This window comes from Chrysochloris asiatica, unplaced genomic scaffold (genome assembly GCF_000296735.1).
Source record: "Chrysochloris asiatica unplaced genomic scaffold, ChrAsi1.0 scaffold00001, whole genome shotgun sequence".
NCBI lineage: Eukaryota > Metazoa > Chordata > Mammalia > Afrosoricida > Chrysochloridae > Chrysochloris > Chrysochloris asiatica.
In genome coordinates, this window is record NW_006408519.1 from 20,545,258 (window position 1) to 20,550,599 (window position 5,342).

Below are 5,342 nucleotides of genomic sequence, written 5' to 3' on the forward strand. Positions count from 1 at the left end.
TTGAATGCTCTATACACATCTATGAGGTCCAGTTGGCTGATGGCGTTATTTAGTTCTTCTGTGTCTTTGTCAAGTTTCTTTCTGGTTGCTCTATCCATTTTTGAAAGTGGTATATTAAAATCACCCACTATTATTGTAGATTCATCTATTTCTTTCTTCAAATCTATTAGTGTTTGCTTTATATATCTTGGAGCTCTTTCATTGGGAGCATAGATATTTATTATGGTTATGTCATCTTGTTCCATTGTGCCTTTAATCATGAGATAATGCCCATCTTTATCTCTTATGCTGGGTTTTGCCGTAAAGTTTATTTTATCAGAGATTAGTACTGCCACTCCTGTTCGTTTTTTATTGCAGGCAAGAAGACAATGGGGAGACATATATAAAACTGTTTGATGGCAGCTAGGTTCGAGGTGCAGTGAAGTTCGCCATCCGCCATACCACGGAATAACAGGCAAAGCAGATCCAGGAAAGAGCTCCAAAGCTCAGAACCACAGAGATAGGAATATTTAAAAGGTTTGAAGGCTTATGGCTAGTGGAACTTGTAGCAAAAGTAAGAAATCACATACTTTTGAATCTGCTGGGCTCAGGGACCAGAGTTGACAACTTGGGTGAAACCAAACAGCAAGACCAAATGGGGGAGCAGACATACCATGGAAAAGCACCGCGAGAAACTCGGAGCAAAGGTGGACAATACACTTCATCAGTTTTACTTTGTTCTGATTTTCTTTCTTATTTTTTTTTGTATTTGTTCATTGTTTGTGCACCTCTGTTCTGGTGACTAGAGCGGGTGCCTGAATGAGTGGACACCCCCTACCTTCACCACTGGTGGGTTCTTCTGCCACGAGTGTGCACAGATACTCTTCTCAGCCCAAGAGCTGGCCCTGAACTGTTTGTTGGTTTTTTGTTTTGTTTTTTAATACGGGAAAGGCTGGGACAGGGGTGTAGAGAAGGAAAGAGAGTTTTAAAGAGCAGCTGGAGAGCTTGAACCACCGACCTTGCTGTTCAAACCATTTTACAGTCTGACACATTAGCCCACAGTGCCACACCAGGACTCCCATGTGTACAATCACCTTTTATTTTGTTTATAAAAGATATTTGCAATGAATAAGTCATTGGCCTTGCAAAATTCTATCATGAGATCTCCAGCTCATTTCTATTAACAAGGCCATTTTTTACAACTACTTTTACTTCCTCTTTGTTTCCAACTTTTGCATTCCAATCACCAAGAATAATCAATGCATATTTATTGAATGTTTGATCAATTTCAGACTGAAGAAGTTGATAGAACTCTTCAGTATCATCAATATTGGCTTTAGTGGCTGGCGACTAAATTTGAATATTGTTGGTATTAACTAATTTTCCTTATGTTGGAGGTGGTGATTGTGTGCCTTCGAGTCAGTTCTAACTCATGGAGATCCTGCATAGGGTTTCTGAGGCTGTAAATCTTTACAAGAGCAGAAAGTTGCATCTTTCTCCATATAGTGGCTGGTAGATGTGAACTACTGACCTCACAGTTAGCAGCCCAGCTCATAATCCACTACAATAACAGGTCTCTTTATAGATATATTTAAATTGTCCTATCACAGACAGTATTGTACTTCAAGATAGATCCTGAAATATCTTTTTGACAATGAATGTGACATCATTCCTCTTGAATTTGTCTCTACTTCATAATAAACCATGTGATAATCAGATAATCATATAATTGTAAATGGCCAATACCAGTCCATTTCAGCTCAGTAATGTCTAAGATGTCAATCTTTATGTGTTCCACTTAATTTTTGACAACTTCTAATTTTCTTACATTCATACTTTGTCCATTCTAATTATTAATGGATGTTTGCTACTGTTTCTTCTCATTTGCTGTCAGTAAATTAAGGTCTCAAAAGCTTTACTCCATTCATATCATTATTGTCAACTCCACTTTGAGGAGTTTTATTTTGAGTGCCTTCCAACTTAATGGTCTAAATTCTGGTACTATGTCTGACAATGTTCCACTGCTACTCATAATGTTGTCAGTGACTACTCATTCAGAACTAGTTTGTCTCTATTTCTTGGATTGTCTTAGTCTGGAAGCTCCGCTGAAACCTGTCTACCATGGGTGACTCTGTTAGCATTTAAAATACCCATGGTATAGCTTCTAGCATCATAGCAATACACAGCCACCGTAGTATGACAAATTTACAGGTGAGTGGTGGCTGCACTCAACAGACACAAATAGTTTTTAACAATGGTACCAATTAAAATTGTTTTTAACAAAAATTTGCTATGAGGTGCCATCAAGTTGGTATAGACTCATAATGACTCTATGTACAAGAACAAAACACTGCCTAGTTCTGCTCCAACCTCACAATCATTGCTACGTTTGGTCCCATTGCTGCTGCCACTGTACCAGTCCGTCACATTGATGGCCTTCCTCATTTCCTCTGACCCTCCACTTTACCAACCATGATGTCCTTCTCCAGGGACTAGACCCTCCTGATAATATGTCTGAAGTATGAGAGATGGGGTCTGGCCATCCTGGCTTCCAAGGAACACTCTGGCTGTATTTCTTCCAACACAGATCTATTTGTTCTTTTGGCAGTTCATGGTGCTTTCAATAGCCTCCTCCAACTCCTTAACTCAAATGCATCAACTCTCCTATGGTTTTCTTTATTCACTGTCCAACTTTCCCATACATATGTGGCTGTACTTTTTCCAACACAGAATTTAAAGGAAGAATCTAATGAATATAAATATGTTAAGTATTTCAATTAGAGTTTTGAGTTCTCAATTTTTAAAAGTTCATTTAAAAGTTCTCCTTCTATTATAACTTGCCCACCCTGAGCTCTTTTACAGTGCCAGTGGAAGGTGAATTACCAGCCCTTGCTTCCAATCTCCCCAAACATATCTCACTGACATTTTGATGATTGTATTTTTATAATTGTACTATTTGCCTTTATAAAATATAGTTTATTTTATATTTCTAGTTTCATTTTATGCTTTTATTAAAAGCAAAATCAGTCTGAAACAAAGACACAGTGAAAAATTAATTTAATCTGAACAGGCTGAAAGAAACTCATTTCTAACTGTTCTGGAAAGCACATTTAAAACATACCAGAATTTTTACAAAGCTTGCATGAATTTCCAATGAAAAGAGGAAACTCTAATCCAGGCTTTCATTTATATGTATATTTCACTTGAGATAGGAGGAAAAATGCCAAGCAATCAAATTATACGTGCCAACGGTATGAGCAGAAATAAAACAACATCAGCAGAGTCTTGATAGGGAATGTAGTAAAAGTTGATTTATGTACTATGAAGAATGAAGTGAAGGGTGCTGCAGGGGAACATAAGCAAATAAAATAAAATACTATTGATGCAAAGGAAAACACAGCACAGTCAGACACACAAGAAAGGTAAAGGAACAGAAAGGGAAAATTTATCTCACTGATAAGCATTTCAGAAGACACCAAATATATACTAAATCTGTAAATAAGTATGAAAATTCAAGTCAAGCTTGAGTGTGGATGTTTACTATTAGCTCATTATCTCAATTTTTTGTTCATCAAGTTGAACAATATTTTGTTTTAGGAAAAAATTATTGATTGAAACTAGGAGGAATAAGAAAAAAGATGGGCTTTTATAGTCAAAAAGTTAAGGTGGAAACAAATGAACCTAAGTAATAAAATGGGCTGTAGCACAAACAAATATCTCTTATAACAGAATTGAGAGGTAGGATTTAGGGAAGACTTAAATTTTTTTTTTTCCAATACTTCTACTAAGTTGTTCAGCTCCCTTACTATTAACTATTGTTGTTGTTGTTATGTGCCGTGGAATCTATTAGTGATGATTAAACAGACCTTCAAATAAAAATATTCTTAAAATGTGCACACCTATTTTAATGACTATTAATTTTCAAATCTGTATAAAAAAATAAACTTCACATGCTCAGAATAGATCATTAAAAGCATTTTAGGCAGAAATATTTAAAACTCTTTTATAAGGTTTTTGAAGGTCTCAGCTAACTTTAATCATACCTCTGGCTGTAGGATAAGCACTCAACCACAATGTCAGTTTAAACCGCAAGGTCAGGAGTTCAAACTCATCAGCACTCCTCAGAAACGGACTCCATAGCACGTAACAACTAACTGAGATAAAGAAAGTGTACCAAGTTTATCTCAGATTGTCAGAGTCTAAAACCTAACTATAATAAAATGAAAAAGAAACAAAACCAAAACACCCAGTTGCTGTCAAGGCAAATCTGTTCATAGCTCAGCAGACTTTATGCTATGCTGAGTAGAACTGGGCTCCATGGATTATCAAGGCTGTGTGACCTTACAGAAACTTATCTTCCCAGGCTTCTCTGGGTGGATTCAAACTGTCAATCTTGGGGTTAGTAGTTGAACACTTCACCATTTATGTCACCTGATGACTCCAAATGTAATAAGGTTTAAACAAACCTAAAAAAAATCAGATCAAGGAGATGCACATGGACACACAAGATACTCTAAAAGATTAAGTCAAAATTATAAGAGTACACATGCCACGAAGATGAAAGGAAAAAAAAAAAAAAAGCCAGAGTGCCCGATGGAAAAAAATACAACTTATCCTTGGCGCTTAGGATTGAATGATAAAAATACTGGTTAAATCTCAATGAAAATATTGAAAGTATAGGCATGGTCATGAAACTAACTTGCTCATCACTTCCAAAGATTCAATGGTGGAAAATATTTATTCTTTATAGATAGATAGGAAAACTGAGGCATGACATTTCAGAGTTGCAAAATGTTTGAAATTGAGTGAACAGCCCCATAAGGATAAAAACTTATTCAACCTGTATGCTGAGCAAATAATACCAGAAGCTGGATTCTATGAAGAAAAACGTGGCATCAGGATTGAAGGAAGACTCATTAACAACCTGCGATATGCAGATGATACAACTTTGCTTGCTGAAAGTGAAAAGGACTTGAAACATTTACTGATGAAGATCAAGGAATACAGCCTTCGGTATTGATTGCATCTCAATGTAAAGAAAACAAAAATCCTCATCACTGGCCAATAAACAGCATTCCAATCAACGGAGAAAAAATTGAGGTTGTCAAGGGCTTCATTCTTCTTGGATCAACTATCAACATTCGCGGAAGCAGCAGTCAAGAGATCAGGCGACGTATTGCATTAGGCAAATCTGCTGCACAGGAACTTTTTAAAGTGTTGAAGAGCAAAGATGTCAGCTTGAGGACTAAGGTGCGTCTGACCCACCCAAGCCATGGTATATTCAATAACCTCATATGGATGCAAAAGCTGGACAGTGAATAGGGAAGATCGTAGAAGAATTGATGCCTTTGAATTATGGTGTT